Source organism: Pogoniulus pusillus, chromosome 21 (assembly GCF_015220805.1).
Source record: "Pogoniulus pusillus isolate bPogPus1 chromosome 21, bPogPus1.pri, whole genome shotgun sequence".
In the NCBI taxonomy this organism is placed as follows: Eukaryota; Metazoa; Chordata; class Aves; order Piciformes; family Lybiidae; genus Pogoniulus; species Pogoniulus pusillus.
This window is the reverse complement of record NC_087284.1, coordinates 22,472,664-22,486,920: the sequence shown is the minus strand read 5'-3', so window position 1 is coordinate 22,486,920 and position 14,257 is coordinate 22,472,664.

The following is a 14,257-nucleotide window of genomic DNA, read 5'->3' as shown; positions in this document are numbered from 1 at the left end:
TTCCCTCCTTCCTCTTCCCTCCCACCCACCATTTCCTTCCTCCCCTCCCCTCTGCAGCCAGGGCCAGCACAGTCCATTGCCCCAGCAGAGCCAAGGGGTCACCATCTCTGCCCAGAGGCGTGGGCAGGAGGCAGTGGAAGCTCCTGCCCAGCTGCCAGCCTCAGGCACCTTTCCCATGACACTGGCTGCCTCCTGGATCCTTTCCCCTTCAACATCCCAGCAAACGATTGTTGCTCTTTGGCTGCAGATGTCAAAGCCTCCTGACTGAAAGAGCTGAGAAGGTTTGGATTGTGACTCAGTGGAACTCCTCTCAGCACCTCCTAGGGTGCCAATCCCTCCCCTCCACCACCTTTGGGCCCTTCCTGCTGCCTGAGCTTCATTTTGCTGAGCAGAGTCATAGAATCACAGAATCAAGCAGGTAGGAAGAGACCTCCAAGTTCATCCTGTCCAACCTAGCACCCAGCCCTGCCCAACCAACCAGACCATGGCACTAAGTGCCCCAGCCAGGCTTGGCTTCAGCACCTCCACCTATTGAGGCTAAAGACCACCAAAGCTGAGCAGAGCAGAGGGCACTGAGACAAACACTGATGCTTTTCCTCTGCACCACGAGCAGGCTGCTGGCACAAAAGCAACAAGGAAAGCCTTCTTTATGCCCTGGCTCCTGCTGAACTCCTCCTTTCAGTGGGGGTTTCACAGATCCATGGAATGGTTTGGAAGGGACCACAAAGACCATCCAGTTCCAACCCCTTGCCATGGGTAAAGACTCCCTCTACTAGCCCAGACTGCTCCAAGCCTACCCCCAACCTGGCCTTGAACACCACCAGGGAGGAGGCATCCACAGCCTTCCTGGGCAACCTCTGCCAGTGTCTCCCCCACTCTCACTGAAATGAATTTCTCCATCTCCAGTCTAAACCCTCCCTACATGAGGCTTTCATCTGTTGCTCCTCATCCTGTCCCTCCAAGCCCTTGCAGGAAGTCCCTTCCTGGCATTTCTGGTGAGATTTCAGATCTTTTCCTGGCAGTTCTTCATGGAATTCCACAAACTGGAGAGGTTTCAGATCCTTTCCTGGCAGTTCTTGATGGAATTCCACAAACTGGAGAGGTTTCAGATCCTTTCCTGGCAGTTCTTGATGGAATTTCACAAACTGGAGAGGTTTCAGATGCTTTTCCTGGCAGTTCTTGATGGAATTCCACAAACTGGAGAGGTTTCAGATCCTTTCCTGGCAGTTCTTGATGGAATTCCACAAACTGGAGAGGTTTCAGATGCTTTTCCTGGCAGTTCTTGATGGAATTCCACAAACTGGAGAGGTTTCAGATCCTTTTCCTGGCAGTTCTTGATGGAATTCCACAAACTGGAGAGGTTTCAGATCTTTTCCTGGCAGTTCTTGATGGAATTCCACAAACTGGAGAGGTTTCAGATCCTTTCCTGGCAGTTCTTGATGGAATTCCACAAACTGGAGAGGTTTCAGATCCTTTCCTGGCAGTTCTTGATGGAATTCCACAAACTGGAGAGGTTTCAGATCCTTTCCTGGCAGTTCTTGATGGAATTCCACAAACTGGAGAGGTTTCAGATCCTTTTCCTGGCAGTTCTTGATGGAATTCCACAAACTGGAGAGGTTTCAGATCCTTTTCCTGGCAGTTCTTGATGGAATTCCACAAACTGGAGAGGTTTCAGATCCTTTCCTGGCAGTTCTTGATGGAATTCCACAAACTGGAGAGGTTTCAGATCCTTTTCCTGGCAGTTCTTGATGGAATTCCACAAACTGGAGAGGTTTCTGATCTTTTCCTGGCAGCTCTTGATGGCATTCCACAAATTCCACCAGCCCAGGTTGCTCAAAGCCTCACCCAACCTGGCCTTGAACACCTCCAGGGAGGGGCAGATTAGGTGCAGTGATTTCCAGCTGCCCCTTTTTGCTCAGCCTGAAGCCCTGGACCCTTCTCCTGCCCTTCCCTCTGCTGTGGGAAGAGGATTCCTGCCTTTACAGAGCTGCACAAGACCCAGACTGGGAGAGAATTCAGCCCAGGATCGTTTTCCCTGCTGGGTTGGAGCATTTATTACCCTTGTGCCTGGAAGCTCACATTTCTAAGAGACAACTTGAAGCAGTTTCTCCACTCCTAAGCTTTCCGGAGGGGAGTGGGGGGGGAACAACCCCCATTAGGCAGCAATCAGGCACCTAAATATCTCAGATGCCTATCTGCGGAGCAGTGCTTAACACGATCTGCTGGCTTCCTTCTCATTTAATTCTGCTGCTTAAGGAGCCAAACACAAATCTTCAGGGATTTTCTGCTTCCCTCTGCTCTGCTTGAGACCTCCCCTGCAGGGCTGTGTCCAGCTCTGGAGCCTGCAACACAGGAAGGACGTGGAAGTGATGGAGTGGGTCCAGAGGGCACAAAGATGATAGAGGAGGGCATAAAGATGATGAGCTTGAGATCTCCTCTGCAAGGCCAAGTCCATCTCTGGAGCCTTCAACACAGGATGGATATGGAAGTGATGGAGTGGGGCCAAAGGAGGGCACAAAGATGATGCCAGGGCTGGAGCAGAGGCTGAGGGAGCTGGGGAGAGTACAGCATGGAGAGGAGAAGGCTCCAGGCAGACCCTAGAGCAGCCTGCCAGTGCCTGAAGGGGCTAAAAGAAGGCTGCAGAGAGACTGATCCCAAAGGGCTGCAGGCACAGGATGAGGGCAGTGGCTGCAAACCAGAGCAGATTGAGATTGAATCACTGTGCCAGAGTCTCCCCACCCTCACTGCCCTGAAGTTCTTCCTCACCTCCAATCTAAATCTCCTCTGCTCTGCTTTATAACCACTGGCCCTCACCCTGTCCCTCCCAGCCCTGGTCAGAAGTCCCTCCCAGCTCTCCTGTAGCCCCCCTCAGGTGCTGGAAGGCTGCTGAAGGACTGTTCCCAAGGGGCTTCCTCTTACCACCTCCAGGCACAGCCACTCCACCACCTCCCTGGGCAGCCCATTCCAATGCCAATCACTCTCTCTACCAGCAACTTCCTAACAACATCCAGCCTAGACCTGCCCTGGCACAGCTTCAGCCTCTGTCCCCTTCTTCTGGCCCTGCCTGCCTGGCAGCAGAGCCCAACCCCACCTGGCTACAGCCTCCCTGCAGGCAGCTGCAGGCAGCAATGCTGTTGATGAAGAGCTTCACAACTGTGCTGTGACTTCACTTGCTGCAACCAAAGCTTGGAGTTTTGGAGAAGAAGCTTGGTCCTGCTTTGGCAGCTTCTGCTAACCACTTCCAGCCCTCTCCTAAGCACTAAGCCTCTTCCTAACCACTCATTTTTCCAGCTGTGAAGTGGCTTCCTCCTCCAATGCCAAAGCTGCAGCCAGGCTCAGCCTTCCTGCAGGCCTGTGCAGAGGATATTGAACCACTACCCCAAGCCTTTCCTGCTCCTGTTTGCTAATGAAACCTCCTGACAGGCTTGATTAGGAAGTGTCACTCTGAGCTCTTTGATCTGGTAATAGAGCAAATGACACTTCTGACAGCTCAGCAAAGCTCAGAACCATCAAATCCATCCTGCTGCTTAAAAACAACACCAGGGGGAAAATATGAATGAAGTTAACTCCACCCAAAAATTCCAGGGAGAGAGGAGAAAAAAACCCAAATCCTTCTAGGCTTAAAATTGGTCAGGAGGCAAAAAAGCAAAGGGACAGAGGAAGGCTGTGGGAGAAGTCCCACAGAGAGCTTTGTGCCATCTCACAAAGGTAGGATCCTAGGAAGGAATTCTTCCCCATGAGGCTGGGGAGGCACTGGAGGGGAGCAGCTGGGGAGACTTCAGCCCCTGGATGAGCTTAAAGCCAGGTGGGAAGGGGTCTTGAGCAACTTCACCTAGCAGGAGCTGTCCCTGTCCATGGCAGGGCCTTAGACCTAGATGAGCATGAAGGTCCCTTCCAACCAAGTCATTCTATGGTTCTGTGGCCTCAAAGGTCCCTTCCAACCAACCCATTCTATGATTCCATGATCCTGAAGGTCTCTTCCAACCCAACCATTCCAGCATCCTGGAGGTGCCTCCCAACCCATTCTATGATTCCAGCATCCTGAAGGTCCCTTCCAACCCAACCCAGGAGGGTGTTGGGGAGGGATAGGAGCAGGGGGAATGGATCCAAGCTGGAGGAGGAGAGATTGAGGTGAGACATGAGGGAGAAGTTGTTGAGCATGAGGGTGGTGAGAGCCTGGCACAGGTTGCCCTGGGAGGTGTTGGAAGCCTCAGCCCTGGAGGTGCTTAAGGCCAGGCTGGATGTGGCTGTGGGCAATCTGCTCTGGCCTCACTTTAGCAGTTCCCTATGTGCCCCTTGCTTAGCTGCTGCTGAACACCTCTGGAAGGAGAGCTCAGCCTGCTCATATTGATCAGCAGAGTGTGTCAGGAGCTCAGAGAGGATGCTTTGGGTTGGAAGAGACCTTTAAAGGTCATCCAGTCCAACCTCCCTGCACTGAGCAGTGACATTTTCATCTGGATCAGGTTTCTCAGAGCCCCAAATGACCTCATCTGGATGTTTCCAGGGGTGGGACATCTACTTGTCTGGGCAACCTGGGCCAGCATTTCCTCACCTTCACAGAAGCACTTAATGGTAGGGGTTGGAAGAGACCTCTGGAGACCCCAGAGCCCAAGGGAGGGGTTGGAGAGGGTGAAAGATTCCTTTGCTTCCAGGGTGGGCAGGGATGGGCACAGGCTGCCCAGGGAGGAGGTTGGAGAGGAAGAGGAAACATTTCTTTGCTGCCAGAGTGGGTTAGAGGTTGGAAGAGGCTGCCCAGGGAGGAGGTTGGAGAGCAGGAAACATTTCTTTGCTGCCAGAGTGGTCAGTGATGGGAAGAGGCTGCCCAGGAAGGAGGTTGGAGAGGAGGAGGAAACATTTCTTTGCTGCCAGAGCAGTCAGGGATGGGCAGAGGCTGCCCAGGCAGGTGGTGGAGTGCCCATGCCTGGAGGTGCTCCTGTGGCCATGGCACCTGCGGGCGTGGTTTGGTGGCCAGAGTGGTGTGGGGTCGTTGCTTGGGCTGGATGCTCTCAGAGGTCTTTTCCAAGCCAAACAATTCTGATTCTGAGAAACAAGAAAGGGGGGAAAAAGAGAAAGCCCCAAGTGAGAGTGCTCCTGGCCTCATCCTCCACCTGCCAGCGCAGACAGCTGCTCCGGCGGGGGCTCATCGACCGCTCCCTGCCAAGGGGACCGCAGGCTCCGCAGCAGTGGGGATGATGTTTCCCAGCACATTAGCTGCTGAGATGATACAGTGAGGCCAAAGCTCTGGGAAGGAGCCTACCCCAGGAGCTCTAAATTGGTCCAATTACACCTTTAGCATAGCAGTTGCCTAGCGAGGGGGCAGCGCTGGGCGCCTTAGGAGCAGCCGGAGCCAATGGTCCGCCGGGCAGGTTGACCTCCTCCTTCCCCCCCTTTCCCCTTAACCCTGCCTGCCACCGCTTCTGCCTTCAACTCCAGCTCCTCCTAACCCCTTCACACATGGAACTTTGTTTTGATAGGCACCAAATTACATCAAGGTCATTTTTAATAACTGTCAATAAGCCTCAGCTCAGGGCTGGGCTCTAAATCGACGCCTCCTGCTCCCAGGGGCTGCACTGCACAGCCGGCCCCACACCCCCCCCTGCCAGGGAAAGCTGATCCCTTGGGAAACAGGATGATTATTGATATTAGTAAATTAGTATTGATAGGAATTTGATGAGTATCCTGCATCTGGATCCCTCCACAATACACTCATGTCAAGCCAAAGCCCCACAGCTCCCTCCGCTCCAGACAGGCAATTTATTTGCATCCTCTCCTGGCTCTTTGTTGCAGGGAGGGGAGGGGGAGGGAAAAAGGGGAAAGCAGGGAAGAGAGGAGTGCAGCTGGTGGTTGGAAACACGCAGGAAGGAGGTGCTGGGAGAGGGGAATGGGTGTTAGGAAGAAATTCCTAACAGCTGAGCTGGGGCTGTTCAGCCTGGAGAAGAGAAGGCTGCAGGGAGAGCTTACAGCAGCCTGAGAGTGCTGTAAAAGAGCTGGGAAGGGATTTTGGACAAGGGCTGGGAATGTGGATAGGGCCTTACAGAGCTGGAGATGTTCATCCTGGAGAAGAGAAGGCTGCAGGGAGAGCTCAGAGTATCCTGACAGTGCCTAAAGCGGCTGCAGGAGAGCTGCAGAGGCTGCCTCACTGTCAAGAGTTTCTTCCTGCTCTCCAGTCCCAATCTCCCCTCTCCCAGCCTCTGCCCCTTATGCTATCTTCAAGCCACTCCTCAGCTCTCCTGTAGCCACCTTCAGGTCCTGGAGGGCTGCTCCTAGAAGCCTTTTCAATCCCAAACCACTCCTGTGATGCTGTCAGAAAGCCCCAGCAAGCAAGTCATAGAATAAACAGCCAAGTTGGCAGAGAGCTCCAAGCTCCTCCAGCCCAGCCTAGCACCCAGCCCTGCCCAACCAACCAGACCATGGCACTAAGTGCCCCAGCCAGGCTTGGCTGCAACACCTCCTGCCACAGCCACTCCACCACCTCCCTGGGCAGCCCATTCCAGTGCCAATCACTCTCTCTGACAACAACTTCCTAACAACATCCAGCCTAGACCTGCCCTGGCACAGCTTCAGCCTCTGTCCCCTTCTTCTGTCCCCTTCTTCTGTCCCTGGCTGCCTGGCAGCAGAGCCCAACCCCACCTGGCTACAGCCTCCCTGCAGGCAGCTGCAGGCAGCAATCAGCTCTGCCCTGAGCCTCCTCTGCTGCAGGCTGCACCCCCCCAGCTCCCTCAGCCTCTCCTCACAGGGCTCTGCTCCAGGCCCCTCCCCAGCCTTGCTGCCCTGCTCTCAACACCTTCCAGCACCTCAACAGCTCTCTGCAATGGAGGAGCCCAGAGCTGGACACAGCACTCCAGGGCTGGCCTGAGCACTGCTGAGCACAGGGGCAGAAGCAGCTCCCTTGTCCTGCTGCCCACACTGCTCCTGAGCCAGCCCAGGATGCCATTGGCTCTGCTGCCCACCTGGGCACTGCTGCCTTCTCTTCAGTCTACTATCCACCAGTACCCGAAGGTCCCTTTCCTCCTGGCTGCTCTCAGCCACTCTGGCCCCAGCCTGCAGTGCTGCTTGGGGTTGTTGTGGCCAAAGTGCAGAACCTGCCCTTGGCCTTGTTCAGTCTCATCCCCTTGGCCTCTGCCCACCCATGCAGCCTGGCCAGGTCCCTCTGCAGGGCTCTGCTACCCTCCTACAGCTCCATATGCCTTGTTCCATCCCACACTTGAGAACACTTCGCAGCAGGGAAATAAAACAGCAAGAAAAAAAAGATCAAACCACCCAAACCACCTCCCAAACACCCATTGGAGGTCAATTAGCTGGATGGGGAGGGGGGGAAAGCAGCTCCTTGAGCACACAGCCCTGCTAACCAACCCAGCCAAGAGCCCACAGCTCCCATTTCCTGGAAGACAACCACTTATTTACATGCAGCATGCTGCAGCCTTGCTTAATTGTGTGCTATTTAGTGCCAAAGATGAGCACATCCTCTGCTCTGCATCCTCCTTGCCTTAGCAAGCTCTTAATGGCACTCATAAATTACTTTCATAGGGCTGGAAACTGTATTTGTGCTGTTAATGAGGGTGACCTCCCAGATAGGAGGTGTGGAGAAGAGGGGGGGGGATAGACACAAGTTCCTGCCTGCTGCTTTCAGGCAGCTTTTTCTGCCTGAAAATTGGCTTTGGAAAGAGAGAATCACAGAGTTTGTTTGGGTGGGAGGCTGTGGATGGAGCCTGTGACTCATAGAATGGTTTAGGTTGGAAGGGAGATGAAGGATCAGGCACCTCCCACTAGAACAGGTCACTCAAGGACTCATCCAACCTGCTCCTGAACACCTCCAGGGAGGTTGTGGAGGACAGAATCACCCAAGGTGATCAAAGATCACCTTGGGTGATTCTGTCCTCCACAACCTCCCTGGGCAACCTGTGCCAGTGTCTCACCACCCACAACCTGTGCCAGTGTCTCACCACCCTCACTGCTTCCTCCCATCCCATTTTAGAGGAGTTGCAAACGTTGGGAGCTGCAATCATCTTGGGAGAGCTGCAAGCCTGATGGGGAATTGCAGTTCTTGGGAGGCTGCAGTCCTGCGGGGAGCTGCAAACTTTGGGAGCTGAAATCGTCTTGGGGGAGTTGCAAGCTTGGGAGGGAACTGCAATTCTTGGGAGGCTGCAATCCTGGAGGGAGTTGCAAACTTTGGGGAGCTGCAATCCTTGGGGGGAGCTCCAAGTCTTGGGGGAAGGGCTGCAATCCTTGGGGGAGTTGCAACCTTTGGGAGCTGCAATATCTTGGGGGAGGTGCTGTGATCCTGGGGGGCTTCAATCCTTGGGGGAGGGGCTGCAATCCTTGAGGACGTTGCAACTCTTGGGAGGCTGCAATCCTGGGGGGGAGGAGTTCCAATTCCGGGGAGCTGCAATCCTCAGGGGAGGGAGCTGCAGTCCTTGAGGGAATTGCAACTCTTGGGAGGCTGCAATTTTTGAGGGGAGGTTGCAATCTTGAGGGGGAGGATGCTGCAATCTTGGGGAGAAGGCTGCAATCTTGGGGATCTGCAATCCTTGGGAGGGAGATGCAATCCCTTGAGGGGGGAACTGCAATCCCAGCTAGGGCTGGGAATGCTTTTGGCTTCTAAGCATCCCATTCCTGCAGCCAGGAGGTAGATCCCCGGTGCCTGAGCCTCCAACCAAAACCAAACCCAGCCCCACCCCCCCCTCCCCAAGCAGCCAGCAGGTAAAGGCTCCAATTAGAAGCAATTAAGAAGTTCAATAGGCAGTTCTGGCAGGCGCAGCACAACACAAGCTCCTTCCGCTGCCATTCATTAGGCGTTTGTCACAATATTCTCCCCTGCCTGCCTTTGGCTTTGAATAGCAAAAGCAGTTCTGTTGCCATACACTCATATGCTTACTCATTTCTTCCTCATCCCAGGGAAAGGACTCCTTAGGAGGGTGAAAACACGCAAGAAAGGAGCAGAACATCACAGACAGCAACGCAGCTCCTTGGGCCCTGCCCATGATTGCTGCTTCAGCGCAGCAGAAAGTACCTGACGAGGAGGAAAGCTCAGATGGCAGCTCCGAGTAGCCTCCAGGAGCCTTCTCCTGCCAAAGGCTGAGCTTCAGGTGTAAGATGGCACCGAGCTGGGCAGCTGTGCACATCTGCCAGAGGGTAGGGAAGGGTTTGCAGCAGGACCCGGGCAGCTGTGCACATCTGCTAGAGGGCAGGGAAGGGTTTGCAGCAGGACCCAGGCAGCTGTGTACATCTGCCAGAGGGCAGGGAAGGGTTTGCAGCAGGACCCAGGCAGCTGTGCACACCTGCCAGAGGGCAGGGAAGGGTTTGCAGCAGGACCCAGGCAGCTGTGCACATCTGCCAGAGGGCAGGGAAGGGTTTGCAGCAGGACCCAGGCAGCTGTGCACATCTGCCAGGGGGTAGGGAAGGGTTTGCAGCAGGACCCAGGCAGCTGTGCACATCTGCCAGAGGGCAGGGAAGGGTTTGCAGCAGGAGCTGGGCAGCTGTGCACATCTGCCAGAGGGCAGGGAAGGGTTTGCAGCAGGACCCAGGCAGCTGTGCACATCTGCCAGAGGGTAGGGAAGGGTTTGCAGCAGGACCCAGGCAGCTGTGCACATCTGCCAGAGGGCAGGGAAGGGTTTGCAGCAGGAGGATGTCCCTGCTGAGGGCAGAGGGGGTTGGACTGGATGAGCTCTGGAGTTCCCTTCCAGCCCATTCTGTGATTCTATAATTCGAACAGTAAAGGTTAAGGAGGAATCCAGAGAAAAAGCTGGGGAGGGGCCTGGAGCAGAGCCCTGTGAGGAGAGGCTGAGGGAGCTGGGGGGGTGCAGCCTGCAGCAGAGGAGGCTCAGGGCAGAGCTGATTGCTGCCTGCAGCTGCCTGCAGGGAGGCTGTAGCCAGGTGGGGTTGGGCTCTGCTGCCAGGCAGCCAGGAACAGAAGAAGAGGACAGAGTCTGGAGCTGTGCCAGGGCAGGTCTAGGCTGGATGTTGTTAGGAAGTTGCTGGCAGAGAAAGTGATTGGCACTGGAATGGGCTGCCCAGGGAGGTGGTGGAGTGGCTGTGCCTGGAGGTGTTTAAGAGGAGGCTACATGGGGCACTTAGTGCCATGGTCTGGTTGGTTGGGCAGGGCTGGGTGCTAGGGTCATAGACTCATAGAATCAACCAGGTTGGAAGTGACCTCCAAAATCATCCAGTCCAACCTAGCACCCAGCCCTGGCCAATTTGGGCTGGGTGGGCTGGAGGAGCTCTCAGCTCTCTGCCAACCTGCTTGATTCTATGATGCTAAGCCTGGCTGGGGCACTTAGTGCCATGGTCTGGGTGATTGGCCAGGGCTGGGTGCTAGGTTGGGCTGGCTGAACTTGGAGGTCCCTTCCAACGTGCTCGGTTCTATTCTAGTCTTACAAAGACATAGAATGGTTTAGGTTGGAAGGGAGATGGAAAGGAAGAAGATAAAAAATCCACCTGCCCTGGTGGAAAGAAAAGCAAAGAGCAGAAAGTCCAATCCCCACCCTGCCTGCAGCAGAGCAACTTGGTCAATGCAGCAAGAAAGAAGAGTATCAAGCCCTGATTTCCATATAAATCAAGAGCTGCCAGCCCAGAGCCTGGGCAGCCAGAGCAGGGCTGTTTAAATGAGGGGAGGCAGAGTTCAGGCTGCTCCCTGCAGATGACCTGATTAGCCTCCAGCCCACGCCAAGGGAGAAATCATCACTCCACACCCATAAAACCTCCCCTATCAGCTTGGAAAAGGGAGCTGGGGGGGAGGGAGCACCCACCGGAGGAGCCAAGGTTAAAGTACCCATCTGTAACCCTCCCTGTGCTGGGTGTCCTTGTCCTCGCCTCCTGCGCAGGGGCAGGAGGGTGACCCCAGCTGAGACCTCACCCGCGCTGAGCGCAGCGCAGTCGCCACCAGGAGATGCCAACCTGCCTCCTGCCGTCCTGCTGCCGGCTCTTAGCCCTGCTGGAGCCGCAGACAGCAGGAAGGACGGACAGAAAATCGCGGTCGGAAGGTGGAGCAGCTCCATTTGCCTGGCCCAAAGGCCTGGGGCTGCACAGCAGGACTCTGCCAGGCTGTATTAGGGGCAAGGCAGGACGGAGGAGTGCTGCAGGGGAGAAGAAGAGAGAGCAGCAAAGCCCTGCCCTGCTTGCGGCAGTCACAGCTCGCACTATCGGCTCCCACGGGATCAGCGCCGCTGACTGAACTGACAGGGGGGGAATGCCCCAAATGCTGAGCGACCTCCCTCGCCCGGACGGGCTCCCTTCTCGGGATACCTCCCCCTGCCGCCCGGACGGGCTCCCATCCCGGGACGCCTCCCCCTGCCGCCCGGACGGGCTCCCATCCCGGGACGCCTCCCCCTGCCGCCCGGACGGGCTCCCATCCCGGGATACCTCCCCCTGCCGCCCGGACGGGCGCCCATCCCGGGATACCTCCCCCTGCCGCCCGGACTGGCTCCCATCCCGAGCAGCCGCAGCTCAAATGCTGAGTGCCTTCGACTCCGAGAAGTTCCCTTCCGGACACCTTTGGTTCAAACTCTGAGCACCAAAGATCGGGAAAGACTCAAATCCCGAACCTTCCTGGAGCCAAACTCTGCACAGTCCCAGCTCAGAAATATTCCCCTCTGGGCACCACTGATCCAAACCAAAACCTTCCTTCTGAACATCCCTGATTGGAATTCTGACTCCTCTCGCTCCCAAACCCTCCCTCCCCGCCCCCCTCCACCCCAAACCCTCGCTCCCCGCTCCCCTCGCTTCCCAACCCTCCCTCCTCGTTCCCCTAGCTTCCCTCTCTCCCAAACCCTCCCTCCCGGCTCCCCTCCACCCCAAAACCTCCCTCCCCACTCCCCTTGCTTCCAAACCCTCCCTCCTCGCCCCCATTGCTTCTAAACTATATCCCCTCGCTCCTCTCCTTCCAAACCATCCCTCCCCACTCCCTTTGAATCCAAACCCTCCATCCTGAATCCCCTTCATCCCAAACCACCCCTCCTCACTCCTGTCCACCCCAAACCCTCCCTCCCCCCTCCTCTTGCTTCCAAATCCTCCCTCCCCCACTCTCCTTGCTTCCAAACTGTACCTCCTCGCTCCCCTCCTTCCAAACCATCCCTCCTCACTCCCTTTGAAGCCAAACTCTCCATCCTGACTGCCCCCAAACCCTCCATCCTGACTCCCTTTCATCTCAAACCATTCCTCCTCACTCCCTTTGAACCCAAACCCTCTATCCTGACTCCTCTTTATCCCAAACCATCCCTTCCCACTCCCCTCTACCCCAAACCCACTCCCCTTGACTCAAATCCTGAACACCAAAGACTCCAAACCACTCCAATTCTGATCCACTCCCCTTGACTGGCAAAACTCCTGAACACTACAGACTCAAACCCATCCAAATTCCAAATATCCTGGGCACAAAACCCTTCCCTTCCTGAACATCCTTGGTCCAAAGCCAACAAGAAAATATCTCTGATCTGAATTCTGCACCTCCTTGACTCAAAATCCTTCCTCCTGACCAGCACTGGTTGGGACCTGCTCCTCCTGCCCCCTCACTGGTTCAAGTTGCCTGCTTGGAAACCAAATTCTCCACACCTGGAACATCCCAGTCTGGAGCTTCCCATCTCAGTGTCAGTGAATCCCTCAGCCTGGGTCAGCACCAGAGCAGGGGGCTGCAGGATGTGGCACATGAGTTGCTTACTGCCTGGCCCAGAGGGCTGGGGAGATGCCATTGAGCCTCCAGTCCAAGGCAGCAAACCAGAGCCTGTTGCTGCTGTCTTGGCCAGGAGGAAGCTACAGCCTCTGGCTGCTGCATTTGCTGCATGTGGGAAGCCTCAGCCCTGGGAATTTAAAGCCAGGCTGGGTGTGGCTGTGGGCAACCTGCTCTGGTGTGAGGTGTCCCTGCCTGTGGCAGAGGGGTTGGAGCTGGATGCTTCTTGAGCTCCCTTCCAGCCCTGCCAGCTCTATGATTCCATGGCAGGGAGGTTGGAGCTGGCTGCTCCTTGAGCTCCCTTCCAGCCCTGCCAGCTCTATGATTCCATGGCAGGGAGGTTGGAGCTGGCTGCTCCTTGAGCTCCCTTCCAGCCCTGCCAGCTCTATGATTCTATGGCAGGGAGGTTGGAGCTGGCTGCTCCTTGAGCTCCCTTCTAGCCCTGCCAGCTCTATGATTCTATGGCAGGGAGGTTGGAGCTGGATGCTGCTTGAGCTCCCTTCCAGCCCTGCCAGCTCTATGATTCTATGGCAGGGAGGTTGGAGCTGGATGCTGCTTGAGCTCCCTTCCAGCCCTGCCAGCTCTATGATTCTATGGCAGGGAGGTTGGAGCTGGATGCTGCTTGAGCTCCCTTCCAACTCTATGATTCCATGGCAGGGAGGTTGGAGCTGGCTGCTTCTTGAGCTCCCTTCTAGCCCTGCCAGCTCTGTGCTCCTATGATCTTGATGACAGCTTTGTGATTCCCCTGCAGCCTAACTGCAGGTTTCTCATCACAGCCTGTTCCCAAAAAGCTCTTTTCATGATGAGCTCAGGGAAACCCTTCAAGAACCAACTCAGGCAGGCAGAGACCTGTGCTGAAAACCCAAAGGCTTAGGGGGGGGATTCCAGAGATGCTGCTGCTCAGCAGCTGCTTGCAACAGCCCTCCCAGATCTATTCTGGGGCTGATTTTGTCCCTCCCAATGCCACCGACAGGCTGTGAATGGAACTCTTGCAGCCCAGGCTCTGCTCAGCAGCCAGCAGCAGTCAGCTCAGGTCCCTTTGCCTGCTCGAATTCCTAACGATGATTATCGATGAGGCATCGACACTGCTGCTGAGAAGCAGACAACAACAGCCCAGCGGCCAAGGAGCGGCCAAACGAGGTGGGGCAGGGGAGGGGACACACAGACACACACAGCTGAGAGCTCTCTTGGATTGGGAAGCTTCTAGAATAGAAGAAAAGAGCCAGAGAGCAACTTCCAAGCTCATCCAGTCCAACCCTGCACCCCTGTCCCTCAGCACCAGCTCCACAGGCTGCTTGGACACCCCCAGGGATGCTGACCCCAGCACTGCCCTGGGCAGACCATTCCAGAACCCTCTCAGGGAAGATATATTCCTTAGCATCCAGCCTGAGCCTCCCCTGGGGCAGCTTGGAGACGTTTCCTCTGCTCCTGCCCCTTGGCCCCAAGGAGCAGAGGCTGCTCCCTTCTTGCTCCAACCTCCCTGCAGGCAGCTACAGGCAGCAATGAGCTCTGCCCTCAGCCTCCTCTTCTGCAGCCTGCACACCTCCAGCTGCCTCAGCCTCTCCTCACAGCCCAGCTGAGAGCTCTCTAGGATTG